The sequence below is a fragment of the Tachypleus tridentatus genome, chromosome 7, assembly GCF_004210375.1.
Source record: "Tachypleus tridentatus isolate NWPU-2018 chromosome 7, ASM421037v1, whole genome shotgun sequence".
Lineage (NCBI taxonomy): Eukaryota > Metazoa > Arthropoda > Merostomata > Xiphosura > Limulidae > Tachypleus > Tachypleus tridentatus.
In genome coordinates this window covers 40,632,312-40,651,726 of record NC_134831.1, presented here as the reverse complement: position 1 = coordinate 40,651,726, position 19,415 = coordinate 40,632,312, and the positions used below count along the sequence as shown (strand labels likewise).

Here is a 19,415-nt window from a genome sequence, read left to right as displayed (position 1 = left end):
GTTTAGTGGCTGGGATCCTTTTCCATTTCTATTTGTAATTTTACTAATTTTAGTGTTCTGTTTTTATTTTTCACAATCGTCCTTTGTTGTAACGTCATATACAAAAGCTTCATAATACATTCCTGAAAGACTTTAAAAGGGTAGAAAGTTTCATTTTGTGTTCACTCTCCAGTACAAACAAGGGCTAATTCATTTCCATTTAATTTTGGTTTTTAGTTATAGTTTAATTTAAACCTTACTTATTCACAGCTTCTCCCAAAACATAATCAACGATATTACACATATGTTGGAAACGTATATATATCATCGAGGATCTCAATAGATAATTTATCAAACGGTTGTTTGAAGCTCAAGGATAGAAAAAATGTGCCTAAAATATTAAAGTAATTAAAAAGAACAAAAGCTTTAGCACTCCGAAAGATCTTGCATTTCTTGTTGATTTCTTCATCCATCAATAATTCATTAGAATAATGTCAACAATCATTTTAATGAAGCCTCGCGAAAAGGGAAAAAAGTATTTACGTAGAGATAAACTTTTTTTTACATGAAATTAATTTTTTACCAAAACATATAGGACTCAAGATCATAATTTATCACTACAAGTACGCTTTTATTAATTAAAGAAAAATCGATTTATTCCTTAGAAATGACTTAAAAAGAAAATTAAAAGAAAAATGGAAAAAATGTGGCTTACATGTTATGCATCAGATTATTTTCGTTTTGTTTTTTATTTCTGTTTCTTATTGACATTATACAAAAATTTCGTTTTGTAAAAAGACATTTAATTTTAGAAAAATATTATTTTATTACAGTGTGCTTGTGTATTTCTTGTTATTATAATTCATGCCTCAATTAAAGTTGTCTATAATTTTTTTTAAAAGCTGTAACTAGAGACTAAAAACACAGATCATTTATGCACTTTTCCAATTACTCTGCTAAAATAACTACTTGTTATTTTAACAGTAAACTAGATTAACTTATCTTCAAAAGTGCCCTGAAACTACAAGTTTTTCATGATTTAAATTATATATTAATAGAACTGAACTTCTCTGTCGAGTACTTTAACAAGGTATGCAAACAAAGTAAGAAGATTGTCTCTAGGCGGTGTAATCCTCATTTTTAGTTCCTTTTAAATAGAAAACGTTTTTTAATAGGAAACTAAATGATAAACTCTCTAAAACCAGTCACTTTCACCTTAAGTACAAAACAGAATTGAAACAAGCAGCACCGCCAACAGTATTAAATAAAGAGACCATGACTATGGCAGAAGTTTTTATATCATTCTAAAATTAAGTATACTTCACAAAGTCCAACGAATCATTCTGAATAACTCATGACATCACAAAACAAGTAGGTTCGAGAAGTCTAGATATAAAATGATAAAAACCCTCTAACTCAAGTGCTTTTGAATGATGGACCTTTCTTCTTCAGAGTCAAATCGGGAATAGCTGAATAATGTTATGTTTAAAGGTAGATGACAGAATCTAAAGGTTAACTCAACCCTTCAGGTTCTCATTAAATCTATAAGTCCTTCAGGTCCTCATTGATTCTATCTATCCTTTGGGTTCTTATTGAGTCCATATACTCTTCAGGTTCTCATTAAGTTTAACCATCCTTCAAGTCCTCATTGAATCGATCCATCCTTCAGGTTCTCATTGAGTCTACCTGCCCTTCAGGTCTTCATTGGATCCATCCGTACTTTGGGTCCTTATTAAGCCCCTTCCTGATAGGAATGACTTGTAAATATTAATCTACTCGTATTTGTTTTGGTAGACTTCGTGATATCATGGTGAAGTTTATTCGGTTAAATTATGTTAAATAAAAGATCTAACTTATATACACACCCAAATATATGTCTAAATTATATCCTATTTAGGATGATGCAAAATGTTATCAATAATTAATGACAATATTTGCAACAAGCAACTCAATAGTTATCTAACAGAACTTCTCGTTATTGCCAAATAAATAAATAATCGCACTTCACGCTATTGAGATACAGGTGAGTTGTGAAAATGCCGCCAAGTTCAATTATTCAGTGTTATAAGAGCAGCTAAGGGATTGGAGGTGGCTTGTGCTCAATAATTATCTTCCATATTGTCTTTCACTAAAAATTAGTTAAGGCTAACGCAGGTAGTTCTCGTGTAGATTTGGGCGAAATCAACCAAATATTTACAGTAAAATAATTAATTTTGTTTAAAGTTTGTATGTTTGGTTAAAGAAAATCCATATTGGGTTATTTGCTTTGTCCACTACGAGGAATCAAACCCCAGATTTTAGCCTTGTAACTCCGTAAAATTACCCGTCTATCACCGGACAAAAAATATCGTTATTAAGTACAAAGCTACACAGTGGGTTATCTCTGATTTCCTCACTACGGGTTCGAAACCCTATTTTTACCCTTAAATGTTTTCAGACGAACCACTAAGTCATTGAGGAAATTATTTACAACGGACATAAGACAGGATATAGAAACAGTCACAGTTTTAATGAGAATACACTCTGTGAAGAATATTTTTTTCAAAAGGGCGTAAATAATGCTCTAAGAGAACAGCTACATCACGTGACCTGTCCATAGAGAAAAAAAATTAGGGAACACATGGTCTTTGACACTTTCGCATTCGCTTAACCTCAAATGACTCCTTTACACCGTTCGCCATGGAAAATTCGTTGTTTAGATTTTTTGGACAATCTAGTAAGAAATAACATTATAATATTGTAGTCATAGCATAAACTAAACATGTTTAAATAGACGGGATACATGATCGTTACCCGCTAATAACATTAACACATTAGCGTCATCTGATGAATTAAAAATGTTTAAACAGACAAAATGCATTAGCCCCACCCGTTGGTTTAATGCATTGATTTTTTTTTTTTTTTTATGATTTTGTGCGACATGTAGTCAAACTTTGAATATTACGTTTAACTACTCAAAGTACAAGCGTATGAAACAAATTAGCCTGATATGAATCAAAGTAAATGTGAACTCAAAACTATGGCACTATTTTGTGTCATTAGATTTAGAGATACATGTAGTTCTAAGGTGAGTATGTTTTCCAACGTAGATTTGCACCCAAAACTTTGTTTCTTGAATACATGTTTAAAGGAAAGGAAATACAATAACAAGAGTTAATTTTTCAGTAGGTTATTTCAATTACAGAAAATATTTGATAAATGTTTATTAGAAAATAAAAAGCTATAAACATTAAGTTGGATGTTTGACTTGAAATTTGGAGTTTTCAAAAACTGAAAGATCGTACAAAAGTGTACGGGTGTTGATTTCAAACTTCTATCACTAAGTCTGTTGTACTTGTGGCCTAGCATGGCCAGGTGGGTTAAGGCGGTCGACTCGTAATCCGAGGGTCGCGGGTTCGAATCCCCGTCGCACCAAACATGCTCGCTCTTTCAGCCGTGGGGACGTTATAATGTTACGGCCAATCCCACTATTCGTTGGTAAAAGAGTAGCTCAAGAGTTGGTTGTCGGTGGTGATGACTAGCTGCCTTCCCTCTAGTCTTAGTCTTACATTGCTAAATTATGGACGGCTAGCGCAGAAATCCCTCGTGTAGCTTTGAGCGAAATTCAAAACAAACCTTGCTATTGTTACGTAGTCAAACACTGACTCAAATGTAGGTCAAGAACTTCTACACGGAGTAAAGACTACATAAAACCTTAGCAGTTCGACTGTGCCTTAAAACTATGCGAAAAAATAAAGTGACTTCCCAACGTTTTGTCTTAGTAGGACCAGACGAGTGTTAGTGTGTTTTCTTACAGCAAAGTCACATCAGTCTATCTGCTGAGCCCACCGAGTGGAATCGAACCCCTGATTTTAGCGTTAAATCCATAGACTAACCGCTGTATCAGCGGTGCACTAGGACCAGACGAAGATGAACAAAAAAGTCACATCAAAGAGAACCCTGCCTATCAAGGATGTGAAGTCCAGGCTGGATCAACACAAAATAAACCCTTGTGCTACTGTACGTGTTTGGATTTTTTTGTATCCTAGTTTGGAGGTATAGTTTTTAATAAGTAATCCTCATCAGACATTGCCAAACTTCAAGTGGCAATCCTTGAAGACTCTTCAAAGTATTCGGGCTTCTCTCCATTCTTCAACCTTTATTCTGTCAAAGTTTTATTTCCCATATCTTCCACTACGGCTTATTCCAGTTGTCCTCCAGCGCATTGTTTGTTTTATTAGTTGGTTATTTTTAATATTTAGAACATGACCACAGCATCTGCGTCACACAACTTGAACCTTTCTAGGATTAGTTATTGTCTCTTCACTTATATGATCAAACGAAAAGAATGAAGCTATTTAACACTGGCGTTTGAATAAACTGTAAATTTAAGCTCAACAAATGTTTAGCCCACAGCGCCTGAAGCCAGTCATACTGCTGGTCATTCTGTTTTGGTCACTCGGAAGTGCCCTAGGCTTATTGCATTTGTGTAATCCTAAGTTACCACTAAGTAAGCAACAGGGTCGCCACATTCCTTTGCATAAGTGAGAGCAATAAATTAATATACTTCATAATTCACGTGATTCCAGAGATTTTTATGGTATTATCTTGACAGTAATGCTAATGCCTAAATGTCAGTCTATGTTTTCAGGACCTAAATACACATATCTGCAGAACTTTAAATTTACTTGCACGTCTATCTGATGAGTTTGTGGGTCGAACAAGTGAAGAAACAGTCACATGAAAGTTATTTTCAAACACCGAGTATCATTCTGACTTTTGAAGGGATGTGATAATGGATACCAATTTAGCAAAGCGTCTTTAGTTCAACCTTTTCTTCAGACCAGCTAGTAAGATTCACGTCTGATGAGATAATACACACTGAAAAAATCATGAATCTCTGGCTTTTGAATGGACGTGACAATAGGTACCAGATTAGCAGAAAGGTTTTAGTTAAAGCTGTTTCAATTGACTAATTAGGCATATTATCAGATACTCCATCTAACACTACGAACCACTGTAGCAGTTAACTGCTATGATCAAATTAAGAATGGTAAAGACGGCTCGACGATGTGGAACACACTTCAGAGTTGGCACGTTTCACCAATTCATCCAACAGTTGTTACGGATCGACAACCTCCAATATTACAATACGAACAGCATTACTAAACTTTCTTGTAAAAAGCAAACATCATTTATATCAAAATTCTTGTACAAAAAAAGGTTTAAGGGGCATTTTGAGTGAAAAAACGTGGACAATAAATGATTGGATACATGCGATGTAAATCAATGAGACGTATTTCACTCTTTACTGTAATGTGTTGTTCTGACAACAAATAACACTAGAGATAGCATAAGTGTGTGGGATAAGTTATCGTAGCAGGGGTTATATAGCTGATTTCTTTAATAAAAAACAGTACTTAGAATATACTTGAACGTTGTTCTCGGCCATATAATCCCACACTGTCGTATCTTCATTAAATAACAAGAGTTTGTTTTTTTCAAGATAATGTAACAATTCAGTTGTCTTCTATTGCCTGAAATTTGTTTAAAGAACATGTAAGTCAGTGCCACCTACATGTCAATGTCTTCTGACTTTTTTGACGAGCACAATGACACGATTTTCCGTATTTTACGAAATTAGTACAATAAGATTGTTCTATGCAGGGTTGGAACCCAAAGTTATTGTATTATAAGCTCTTAAGCTTACAGCCAACAAACCATGAGAACAAATTAATCTGAAGATCGTGACAGTAGTTAAACATATTTCCCTTTTCAAGTATACCAAATTTCAGACTGATTGAACATATTTAGAATAAACTTTATCTAAAAACCTGTTTACCGTGGGACAAGACATCTTCTGGGAACCAGTGGAGTTGGCGTTACAATAAATCCGTACAACTGTCGTGGCGAAAGGAGGTCATACTCAGCAATAGTGTGAGAGGTTTAAAAATGACCAATCACAACGACAATTTGATCACCTACTAAAATCGGTTTTCTGTCTTTTCACCACAGGTAAAATATAATATGTGACGCAGAAACCATACGCATTCTTTAGTTTGCCAACCCAAGTTGTGCTTCAGTCTTAATGTATTAGAAAGAGAAATTACACTCGTCTTCCACCTTGAGCACTTATACGAAGATATTCTTTAGCTAATCGTGTGGTAAATGCAAGCAAATGTTATTCACGTGAAGTTAGCTACAAAACAATTCACCAGTCGGCTCCTATATCCTCTTAAAAGCCACCATATTTTTAAACATATATTTACTGATTTAACCCAAATAAGTTGAACTTAGTAACCCTAAAAATCAAGTGTTTAAGAATAAAGCCTCTTAAAAACCTTCCTAATGAACACGACCTTTTTATGAGTTGTATAATTCAATGTTTACTAAGCTTCTATATAACGATTCAGTTTACGACTTAGAAAATTTCTAAGTAACCAATTACAAAATCTTTCTAAGTCAACGCAGAAAAATTACACTATGTAACAAAATTTTTACTTTTTCTTTTCAATAAAGTTTGAATGGAATAATGGCCATTTTCTGTACTTTTACAACATAAGCAATTTAAAAATAACACATACTATCCAGGAACAAAATTTGTGTTACATAGTATAATCTCAGTTTTCATAATACAGTTTTCTGAGACATACGGGCAAGGATAGGCTTCTGTTTCTTAGACATCTTCAGTTTATTTATCGTATTAGTCTTATAAATGAAAACTGTTTTCTCACCAAGTGTTTTTATGAAATAACAATCAGATTAATTTAGTTCAGTTATTTACTCTTATCTTCCCACCAAATCTTCAGTTACTGAAATGCAGTACACTAGGTAAACTTATCACGAAATAGAATTATTGTTTCCCTATATACTTATCCATCTGTGTATTTCATTATTAATGTTTGCTTGCCTAACCAAGTCTTTATCTGTATTTGTTTATCTCTATACATTCCTCTGTTTACCCAACTGTCTATTTATATAAAGAGAGATTTCTCTCTATGTATATTCATTTATTAGTTCTTCTATATAAACATTTCTCTATCTGTGTGTCAGACAGTTAAAGGAATTATCTATACTTATTTTCCTATCTCTTTATTAATGTGTTTATCTATATCTTTTATTTTTCACTTTATTTACTCGTATGTTTGTCAGTCTACATATCTAATATATTTCTGCCCTTCAGTTCATTTATCTTTACTTGCCCATACGTTTCTTTATACATTAAGCCATTTGTCTCTTTATCTGTGTTTATCTCTTGAATATTCCCATAGTTTCCTGCCTATCTCTGACTATATATTTCTCCTTTCTTTCTATTTATATATTTTTTTACCTGTCTGTCTGTCCAATAAACTTTATGGTGTTATAATATTCCTTGCGTTATCTGGCAGACAATGTATGTGTTTTCTTTTGGCAAAGCCACATTGAGCTATCTGCTGAGCCCACCGAGAGAAATCGAACCCCTGATTTCAGCGTTGTAAATCCGTAGACTTACCGCTGTACTAGCGGGGAGCAAACAATGAGATTGTTCGTTTGTTTTTGAATTTCGCGCAAAGCTACTCGAGGGCTTTCTGCGCTAGCCGTCCCTAATTTAGCAGTGTAAGACTAAAGGGAAGGCAGCTAGTCATCACCACCCACCGCTAACTCTTGGGCTACTCTTTTCCCAACGAATAGTGGGATTGACCGTCACGTTATAACGCCCCCAGCTGACAATGAGAGGGCACTCTCTGAAACTAGGTCGAATTGAACAAATTACTTCGATTTTTAAAGGAGACGAACATGGCTACGGGGTTTCTTTCAGTTTAATGTAAAAGGAGAAATTTCACATTTTTTAGCATGAACAATTGCTAACAAACGTGTGAGAAGAGTAGTGGAGTCCTCCAGGGGGATCGAAGACCACGAGCTGTAATAACTAAACTCTTCCTAATTATGAGCCACGTTACAAAAACAAAACAAGTAAAACACGCACCATTTTCTCCCAAAATGATTACAGTCATAAAACAGTCCTGAAATTGCATCACTCCCTTTTAAATCCAAACACAAGCATCGCTTAACGTAAATAAGTGTGCTGTGCATGACTCTATGACAGTCAAATATTTTTTTTTTCAAAAGCACCTGAAAAGCTTTAATGTGAAACACGTAGTCACTGGAACGTGAAATTACTTTTTAAGACCTAGAAGCGCTATCATCAACCTGGTTGTGACTAGTTCAGTATTCATACTGTCTAGAAAGAGATATATTGCTGCTCCCTCTGGTATTCAATCACAAGATCTTTGAAGCTACAGTTCGTGCTACTCTTTTAGAGATCTATTTAAACGTCTTTATATTGCTTAAATGGCTTGTGATTCATGAATAAACTGTCGTTCGAAGTACAATAAAGTCCTAAAACGTAAGATGCTTAAGCGTTTGTAACTCAATGGTTAGCGTGCTGGGCTGCGTATCGAAAAAGCTCTACGTTTATTTCGCGATGTTGCTGGACAATTACCGCACTTTTAGATGAGATAGAGTTATAGGAAGAACAATCAAACTCTTCATTCATTTCAAAGTAACCTGGTATGGCCAGGTGGGTAAGGCGCTCGACTCGTAATTTGAGGGCCGCAGGTTCGAATCCCTGTAGCACCAAACATTCTTGCCCTTTTAACCGTGGGGGAATTATATGTGACGGTCAATCCCATTATTCGTTGGTAAAAGAGTATCCCAAAAGTTGACGGTGTGTGGTGATGACTAGCTTCCTTCCCTCTAGTCTTACACTGCTAAATTAGGGACGGCTAGCACAGATAGACCTCGTGTAGCTTTGTGCGAAATTCAAAACAAAACAATCCATTTCAAAGTTGTAGAACTCTTCTTGTGGTGGGTACGGGTGACTGGCTTCCTTTCCTTTGTTCAGACGAGGTCTTCGAGATGGCTGTGTCTTCCTTGTTTACTTGTTCAAAGTATTGAATCGTTACATAATTTACACAAAGAGCTTTAAGCAAATACGTTGGAGTTGACTTCAGTAAGGCAATACGGCAACAGTTTGTAGAGCTTCTAATTATTAATAAAACGTACTATCAATGTTAATATTTCTTCCTGCGTATAGTCAGACTATCCTCTTATAGTTCAAAGTTATCTCTGGTATGTCCACTTTGATATTAGTGAAATGGACTCGTCGGCATATTTCAAGATCTATAATGCTAGAATTATTGGCTTGATTCCCACAGTAGACACAGCGCAGATGCGTCATTGAAAAATTTGCAGTATCATTTAAAATAACCTATCTCCTCGGCTGTTCAGTGGCAACGTCGAGGGTTTGAAATGGTAAACGTTCGGTGCTCGCTCTTTACGGTGGAGACCCTACAGATAATCAGTTTATCGTGTAGCATTACGCTTAACAACAAAGAAACAAACCGACGGATTATCATCCGTTAAAGACAGCTTTTTTGTTATGAGGGAAACAACTTCACACATTTGGATTTAAATTTCCAAACTTCATTACTCGGAAGTTTGTTCGGGGTTTCAATGAGCGCGTAAGAGTTCCCGCCACACTGGAAGAAAAATGATATTCTTACGTGGCCTGTGGCCGAGAGCTAAAATGTAATTCATCTTTCCAGCATACTGGTTTGTCAAAAAGATAAAGCGAATCTAGTACATACAAGACAGATTAATGTGTTTTTGTTTTGTTTTTTAAGTAGAAAAAATTGCCATTTGTAGGCAGTTAACTTTTCTTTCAAGAACCGTCGAGTATCGCATTCAGATTTAATTTTTTTCTACAAATTCATATTTTAAATTAGTAAAAGAACAAGAACAAAAACTTATTTCATTCGATTTACTGAAGTAAAAAAAAAATCAAAGCCCGGCTTGATTTAATATAAAAACACGCTTCGTGTACTAATGTTGACTTTCACGTAAAGCGTCTGAAATATCTTGTCCACCGATAGAGGTGAAATAGAAACTTGGAAAATTTAATTATTATGCAATGAAAAAAAAGTTCTGTTCCCATTGGGAAAAAAAGTTATTTAAATATTGTCAGAAAGAAAAGCTAGTTGTTAGTATTACATGAGACATCTTGATTGTATTGAGGAAAGCTAATTGGTCATATTGAGAGCTAATTAGTCGTATTAATGGAAGAAAATTGCCGTATTAAAAGAAGCTAATTGATCGTACTGAAGAGAGCTAATTGGTAGTATTATAGGGAGCTAACTGACCGTATTAAGGAGAACTAATTATTCGTGTAATTAGAGGCTAATTGGCTGTATTAAAAAGAGCTACTTTATCGTACATCGAAAAACTAATTGGCTGTATTAAAGAGAGCTACTTTGTCGTACAACGAAAAATAATTGGCTGTATTAAAGAGAGCTACTTTGTCGTACAACGAAAAACTAATTGGCTGTATTAAAGAAAGCTACTTTGTCGTACAACGAAAAACTAATTGGCTGTATTAAAGAAAGCTACTTTGTCGTACAACAAAACTAATTGGCTGTATTAAGTAGAGCTAACTGGCCTTATTAAAGAAAAACACTTGGTCGTATAACTAGCTAGAAGTTAAATGGTCATATTAAGGAGAGCTAATTGGTTGTATTGAGTGGAGTTAATGGATCGTACTACGAGAAGCTAATTAGTCGTATTGAAAAGAACTAATTGGCCGTATTAAGAGGAGCTAATTGCTCGTCTTACAAGAAGTTAATTGGCCGTATATATATTGAAAACACAAACCGCATCTTTGTTAGGTTAGGTTGTTTAACTTCAGACAGACTACTTTTAAAAACCTTTTTTCTCTAATAATTATCAAAACGGTTTCCAACTAGACTTCTATACAATATTCTATTTACTTTTAATTCCGTTTTGTTTACAAGTAATTATTGTGAAAATCGAATGAGATAATTGTTTAATCGTTCTTAAAGACACCGCAGAAAGGCACTAGTAGTATTTTTATTTATTGTAATTGAAATAAAATTCCACAGATTTTTCAGTGGATCGTTTATAACCTTTATATCTTTTCGACTACTCGTGTGGTCAGGATTAAGTAACTGTCATGTACTACATGACTTATTGCGCAATCATTCTGTTAAAATTTAGAGAACATATAAAAAGTGACACCCATATTTTGATGAAAAGTAGATTTTAGTTCAGGAATAAATATCGCTTCAAAAAAACTGTGTCTCTCGTCTTTTATTTTTATTCGTTGTTTGTTCGGTACTCAATGGGTTATCGGTGCTCTGCTTGTCGCGAGTATAGAAACAATTTTTAGCGCTTTAATTTGTCAACCTTATCACTGAGAAACTAGTACGCATTTTAATTCGATTTTACTTTCAAATTTACTCCATATTAATATTCTTCCGAACTCACCAGCTGCTGTTTAAAAGTGCAAATCTGAAGAAAAACAAACTACATAAAACACTTAAGCCTAGCAACCTAACTACGGACAAATAGATTTAAAGAGAAGCACAAATGATGACCGAACATATTGTCAACCTTTCGAGGGATTTTTTTCTTACAACTTCTTTTACGAAGACAATTTCAGAGTAAAAGCTGACAACCTGTTAAACTATTAATTAGACAAACACCTACTTGTGCACAGTAGATATAGTGGCAGACCACTAGACAAGTTAAGTACCTATTTAGTAGACAACAGATAAAACGAATGAGTGGTTTTAAACATTGATCTGGGCACAAGATTAACTTGATTCCCATCTTTAATTTGCTAATGAAGTAACGTTTATCAACAATTTCACAACACTACGACGACAACTACTGCAGGATAACCGAGTTCACGCAGTTTGAATTCCAGAACCACAAGTTGAAGTAATTGGATTTTAATCTTTTCTCTTTCTGCATTATACTGTCCAAACAAGAAAAGGAGGAAAAGAAAGGAAATGCGTTTGCTAACTCAGTAAATCTAACTTGTTACTAAACTTGTCACCTCCAGGTTCTAAATTTTAATCTAACTTGTTACTAAACTTGTCACCTCCAGGTTCTAAATTTTAATCTAACTTGTTACTAAACTTGTCACCTCCAGGTTCTAAATTTTAATCTAACTTGTTACTAAACTTGTCACCTCCAGGTTCCTTGTCACCTCCAGGTTCTAAACTTTAATCTAACTTGTTACTAAACTTGTCACCTCCAGGTTCTAAACTTTAATCTAACTTGTTACTAAACTTGTCACCTCCAGGTTCTAAACTTTAATCTAACTTGTTACTAAACTTGTCACCTCCAGGTTCTAAACTTTAATCTAACTTGTTACTAAACTTGTCACCTCCAGGTTCTAAACTTTAATCTAACTTGTTACTAAACTTGTCACCTCCAGGTTCTAAACTTTAATCTAACTTGTTACTAAACTTGTCACCTCCAGGTTCTAAATTTTAATCTAACTTGTTACTAAACTTGTCACCTCCAGGTTCTAAACTTTAATCTAACTTGTTACTAAACTTGTCACCTCCAGGTTCTAAACTTTAATCTAACTTGTTACTAAACTTGTCACCTCCAGGTTCTAAACTTTAATCTAACTTGTTACTAAACTTGTCACCTCCAGGTTCTAAACTTTAATCTAACTTGTTACTAAACTTGTCACCTCCAGGTTCTAAACTTTAATCTAACTTGTTACTAAACTTGTCACCTCCAGGTTCTAAACTTTAATCTAACTTGTGTACTAAACTTTAAAACTTGTCTAAACTTGTCACCTCCAGGTTCTAAACTTTAATCTAACTTGTTACTAAACTTGTCACCTCCAGGTTCTAAACTTTAATCTAACTTGTTACTAAACTTGTCACCTCCAGGTTCTAAACTTTAATCTAACTTGTTACTAAACTTGTCACCTCCAGGTTCTAAACTTTAATCTAACTTGTTACTAAACTTGTCACCTCCAGGTTCTAAACTTTAATCTAACTTGTTACTAAACTTGTCACCTCCAGGTTCTAAACTTTAATCTAACTTGTTACTAAACTTGTCACCTCCAGGTTCTAAACTTTAATCTAACTTGTTACTAAACTTGTCACCTCCAGGTTCTAAACTTTAATCTAACTTGTTACTAAACTTGTCACCTCCAGGTTCTAAACTTTAATCTAACTTGTTACTAAACTTGTCACCTCCAGGTTCTAAACTTTAATCTAACTTGTTACTAAACTTGTCACCTCCAGGTTCTAAACTTTAATCTAACTTGTTACTAAACTTGTCACCTCCAGGTTCTAAACTTTAATCTAACTTGTTACTAAACTTGTCACCTCCAGGTTCTAAACTTTAATCTAACTTGTTACTAAACTTGTCACCTCCAGGTTCTAAACTTTAATCTAACTTGTTACTAAACTTGTCACCTCCAGGTTCTAAACTTTAATCTAACTTGTTACTAAACTTGTCACCTCCGGGTTCTAAACTTTAATCTAACTTGTTACTAAACTTGTCACCTCCGGGTACTAAATTTTAATCTAACTTGTTACTAAACTTGTCACCTCCAGGTACTAAATTTTAATCTAATTTGTTACTAAACTTGTCACCTCCAGGTTCTAAATTTTAATCTAATTTGTTACTAAACTTGTCACCTCCAGGTTCTAAATTTTAATCTAATTTGTTACTAAACTTGTCACCTCCAGGTTCTAAATTTTAATCTAATTTGTTACTAAACTTGTCACCTCCAGGTTCTAAATTTTAATCTAATTTGTTACTAAACTTGTCACCTCCAGGTTCTAAATTTTAATCTAATTTGTTACTAAACTTGTCACCTCCAGGTTCTAAATTTTAATCTAATTTGTTACTAAACTTGTCACCTCCAGGTTCTAAATTTTAATCTAATTTGTTACTAAACTTGTCACCTCCAGGTTCTAAATTTTAATCTAATTTGTTACTAAACTTGTCACCTCCAGGTTCTAAATTTTAATCTAATTTGTTACTAAACTTGTCACCTCCAGGTTCTAAATTTTAATCTAACTTGTTACTAAACTTGTCACCTCCAGGTTCTAAATTTTAATCTAACTTGTTACTAAACTTGTCACCTCCAGGTTCTAAATTTTAATCTAACTTGTTACTAAACTTGTCACCTCCAGGTTCTAAATTTTAATCTAACTTGTTACTAAACTTGTCACCTCCAGGTTCTAAACTTTAATCTAACTTGTTACTAAACTTGTCACCTCCAGGTTCTAAACTTTAATCTAACTTGTTACTAAACTTGTCACCTCCAGGTTCTAAACTTTAATCTAACTTGTTACTAAACTTGTCACCTCCAGGTTCTAAACTTTAATCTAACTTGTTACTAAACTTGTCACCTCCAGGTTCTAAACTTTAATCTAACTTGTTACTAAACTTGTCACCTCCAGGTTCTAAACTTTAATCTAACTTGTTACTAAACTTGTCACCTCCAGGTTCTAAACTTTAATCTAACTTGTTACTAAACTTGTCACCTCCAGGTTCTAAACTTTAATCTAACTTGTTACTAAACTTGTCACCTCCAGGTTCTAAACTTTAATCTAACTTGTTACTAAACTTGTCACCTCCAGGTTCTAAACTTTAATCTAACTTGTTACTAAACTTGTCACCTCCAGGTTCTAAACTTTAATCTAACTTGTTACTAAACTTGTCACCTCCAGGTTCTAAACTTTAATCTAACTTGTTACTAAACTTGTCACCTCCAGGTTCTAAACTTTAATCTAACTTGTTACTAAACTTGTCACCTCCAGGTTCTAAACTTTAATCTAACTTGTTACTAAACTTGTCACCTCCAGGTTCTAAACTTTAATCTAACTTGTTACTAAACTTGTCACCTCCAGGTTCTAAACTTTAATCTAACTTGTTACTAAACTTGTCACCTCCAGGTTCTAAACTTTAATCTAACTTGTTACTAAACTTGTCACCTCCAGGTTCTAAACTTTAATCTAACTTGTTACTAAACTTGTCACCTCCAGGTTCTAAACTTTAATCTAACTTGTTACTAAACTTGTCACCTCCAGGTTCTAAACTTTAATCTAACTTGTTACTAAACTTGTCACCTCCAGGTTCTAAACTTTAATCTAACTTGTTACTAAACTTGTCACCTCCAGGTTCTAAACTTTAATCTAACTTGTTACTAAACTTGTCACCTCCAGGTTCTAAACTTTAATCTAACTTGTTACTAAACTTGTCACCTCCAGGTTCTAAACTTTAATCTAACTTGTTACTAAACTTGTCACCTCCAGGTTCTAAATTTTAATCTAACTTGTTACTAAACTTGTCACCTCCAGGTTCTAAATTTTAATCTAATTTGTTACTAAACTTGTCACCTCCAGGTTCTAAATTTTAATCTAATTTGTTACTAAACTTGTCACCTCCAGGTTCTAAATTTTAATCTAATTTGTTACTAAACTTGTCACCTCCAGGTTCTAAATTTTAATCTAATTTGTTACTAAACTTGTCACCTCCAGGTTCTAAATTTTAATCTAATTTGTTACTAAACTTGTCACCTCCAGGTTCTAAATTTTAATCTAATTTGTTACTAAACTTGTCACCTCCAGGTTTTGTTACTAAACTTGTCACCTCCAGGTTCTAAATTTTAATCTAATTTGTTACTAAACTTGTCACCTCCAGGTTCTAAATTTTAATCTAATTTGTTACTAAACTTGTCACCTCCAGGTTCTAAATTTTAATCTAATTTGTTACTAAACTTGTCACCTCCAGGTTCTAAATTTTAATCTAATTTGTTACTAAACTTGTCACCTCCAGGTTCTAAATTTTAATCTAATTTGTTACTAAACTTGTCACCTCCAGGTTCTAAATTTTAATCTAATTTGTTACTAAACTTGTCACCTCCAGGTTCTAAATTTTAATCTAATTTGTTACTAAACTTGTCACCTCCAGGTTCTAAATTTTAATCTAATTTGTTACTAAACTTGTCACCTCCAGGTTCTAAATTTTAATCTAATTTGTTACTAAACTTGTCACCTCCAGGTTCTAAATTTTAATCTAATTTGTTACTAAACTTGTCACCTCAGGTTCTAAATTTTAATCTAATTTGTTACTAAACTTGTCACCTCCAGGTTCTAAATTTTAATCTAATTTGTTACTAAACTTGTCACCTCCAGGTTCTAAATTTTAATCTAATTTGTTACTAAACTTGTCACCTCCAGGTTCTAAATTTTAATCTAATTTGTTACTAAACTTGTCACCTCCAGGTTCTAAATTTTAATCTAATTTGTTACTAAACTTGTCACCTCCAGGTTCTAAATTTTAATCTAATTTGTTACTAAACTTGTCACCTCCAGGTTCTAAACTTTAATTAAGCTGTTAGATGGTCTTTATATTGTACGACTGTTTTAATTCGATCTTATTCTAGGTTTACTATAAAGTTAAACATGAAGGCTTAAATACCATAATTCTGGGTTCGATCCTTGCAAGGGCCACAGTATCGGTAGTCTATTGTGCAGCTTTATGCTTGACGATTCTTTGTTCGTTTGTTTTTCAATTTCGCGCAAAGCTCCACGAGGGCAGTCTGCGCTAGCCATCCATAATTTAGCAGTGTAAGACTAGAGGAAAGGCAGCTAGTCATCACCACCCACCGCCATCTCTTAGGCTACTCTTTTACCAACGAATAGTGGGATTGACCATAACATTATAACGCTTCCACGGCTAAAAGGGAGAGCATATTGATGTGATGGGGATTCGAACCCGCGACTCTCGAATTACGAGTCAAGTGCCTTAACCACATGGCCATGCCAAGACTGTTCTCTCATAGCAACAATCAACTGTTCCATTTAGATGTCAACTCGGTTAGCAAAGGCAGTGCTAATCATTTCAGCCCGGATGCTATGTGCCACTGCAATATCCATTTGAGCAGAAAAAAAAATTAGTACCGAAAACAAAGAAATTATATCAAAGCAACCGCTATAACATTCTAGACACTGTGTTTCAACTAAAATTGCACGAAAACCAAATAAATGAAAAAAAATCTTCTGTCATTAAATCAGGTAGAAAACATTATATGCCACCACATTACAAGGTCCTACTTGTTTAGATATTTTGGGCCACAAATCCTAGTCTCTCAATAGCAGTAACTGCGCTGATTTTAAAAGCTAAAATCCAGGGTTACATTCCCCGCGTTGGACACAGTAGTAGCCCAATGTGGCTTTGCTTCAAAAATGAAAAGTAAGAAATTGTAGTTTTTAACTTTTTTTTTTAACTGCGAGATAACGTGTAGTTTTGTTAAAGAAATAAGTCAGTATTTCCTGTTTCTTATAATAATTCCTCAGAAATTGTTGGCTTGTATGGCTTTTTTACAGCTCACAACTCAAATGAGCAATTATTTGAAGAAAACGCCCTCTGGTGAATATCTCATAATTACTCGCTTCTACTAAAGTAGAAAGCGTAACTACTAACGCCATCTGTCAAAGAAAACAAAACTAATTACACACTCTAGTGATATTACAGTAAAACATACGGTTCTTACAATTGTCAAAACCAGCTTGTGCTTAGCCTGAAAGATCGACCCTCCCATCTTGACATAAGACATGCGACAAGTATCTTTATCAGCAAGTGTCAAGTAGCCAGCTATCTCTCTCCTGGCCGTTAAGGTCACCTGCTCCAAGGATATTACCTCTCATACGTTTAACGACGACAATTAACAAAAACAAAACGTGATAACAATAAATAAGCAGCAGGAAGAAGATATAGCTGAGATTTTGGAAATTAAACGATTCACCCACTATTTTAACACCCATTAACCTACGTTTATAGCCTCACAGATCTTCCATAAGGACTTCTCCCAGTGATTTACTAGCAACTTCTTGGAACAAACTGTTGAACAATTCTAACAATATTAACTCACGTACACTGGTAGACGAACAAACCCTCGTACTGTCTATATTTCAAGTTTATTTTCTTTCCATTAAATGAAATATTTTCAATTTTTTCTTTGACAACAGAAATCTGTAACACAATCATTAAACAGTTGGTCTGCTCTATAATATAAAATAATAAGGTAAGCATAATGTTATAATATTGTTCATACACCTAGATTAACTTAGGTTATTGTATTATGTCCTTAAAAAGCAAAAAATGTTGTAACGTTCTAACAATACTCACATGTATACATACGCAATTAAAGTTACACTTGTATTTTGACGATCTGACCACGCACTTTCGTTACGTTTTTTGACTAAATTAATTACACTAAAATAAATCGTGAATCATACGAGCAGGCGTCTAAGAGTCTATAGATTGTCTCTCGATTGAGGAACGACGAGGGACGTTTTCACTTGATATAAAGATTTTTGTATAATGAACTGTCTTTCACAGCCTTGTTCTAGAAACCGTCATTTTGAATCTAGGGGCTTTAATTCCTTATATGCATTTAAATCTACATTCTTTACTCAAACTATTACCACTCAACAAGGAGACCTCTATAAATATAATAAACAAATGCACTGCCATATACGCAAGTATGTGATAAATTTAATTATCTTATACATCAATCACTAGTAACAACAAAATTAACAACTAACAATAACCTTACACAAACCAATTATTAGGAGTAACTCACCAATAGTTTGTAAAGACATCACACAGCACAAACAGAATCATTGTAACTGTAACGTCTCTCCATCGAGGTTAACAAACCAGTCAGTGAAATTTTATTTTCGACGAACTCCCCTATCCCCCTAATTCTTTTAGGAAATGTGACGGGTATTTTAACATTAGGAGAACTGTTCCACCTACCCCCTACAATTTGATCATAGATAATAAGCATATACGAAAGTTAACACAAAGTAATAGTCACAACAGAAACGTAAACTGTCGTCGATTTTATTTGTTAGCAAATGTTCAGATTGAGAGGCGTAAAGAAATCAGATTTGAAAGGGTTGCGATAGGTTACAAAACCAACTATTTCTTAGTCGATTTATTTCTACGAATAATGAATAAACTTAATAGACAAAATTAATTTTAAAATTATTTTCTAATTGGGTATATGAATTACTGTGGAGCGCTATCCACAGTAATGAAGAATATTTAATTTATGTAGACCGGGAGTGGTTTGATAGTGTGCCTGGCTGTGGACTGGAGAACCCAAAGTTCGAGCCAAGATGTGTCACTAAACTCGTTCCGTACTTTCAGCTATAGGAGCCCTATAACTGTGACACTTAGTTTCAATGTTCCATTACAAATAATCCAGTAGGCAGTAGATGCTGATGACTGATTGCGCTCTTTTTAATTAGTGTTTCTAAATTAGACATAACAATGAGTGGACCCTCTGACATAGCCGTTTGGCCTATATGTCACGCATGCTTATTTCAAATTGTAAAAATACTACCTATCAGATTTTGCCTTTAAATTATCGATCTGTGAATAAATAAGCTTTAAACTTCGCGACAGCAGCATTTCATATTTCTTCACAGCAAGTAAAAACAGGAGGCAATGTAGGACTTTCCTACAACACTTGTGTGGCTGTTTATAAACAGACTCGAAATAATTTAAACCGATAAAATTCGTTTAAAGTTTATCAGTACCAAGGAAACGCGGGCGATAAGTTA

The 19,415-nt window shown here is 34.1% G+C and overlaps 1 long non-coding RNA gene across 1 annotated transcript; it reads right to left on the bottom strand.

Annotated features, from left to right (window-relative positions):
* Window positions 1-1,259: 1,259 nt before the first annotated feature.
* On the bottom strand, window positions 1,260-18,627 carry LOC143257974 (uncharacterized). Its single transcript, XR_013032063.1, has 2 exons — window positions 18,428-18,627; window positions 1,260-1,723 (listed from the first exon to the last, which is right to left on the bottom strand). It is a non-coding gene; the product is annotated as an uncharacterized LOC143257974 (long non-coding RNA).
* Window positions 18,628-19,415: the final 788 nt, after the last annotated feature.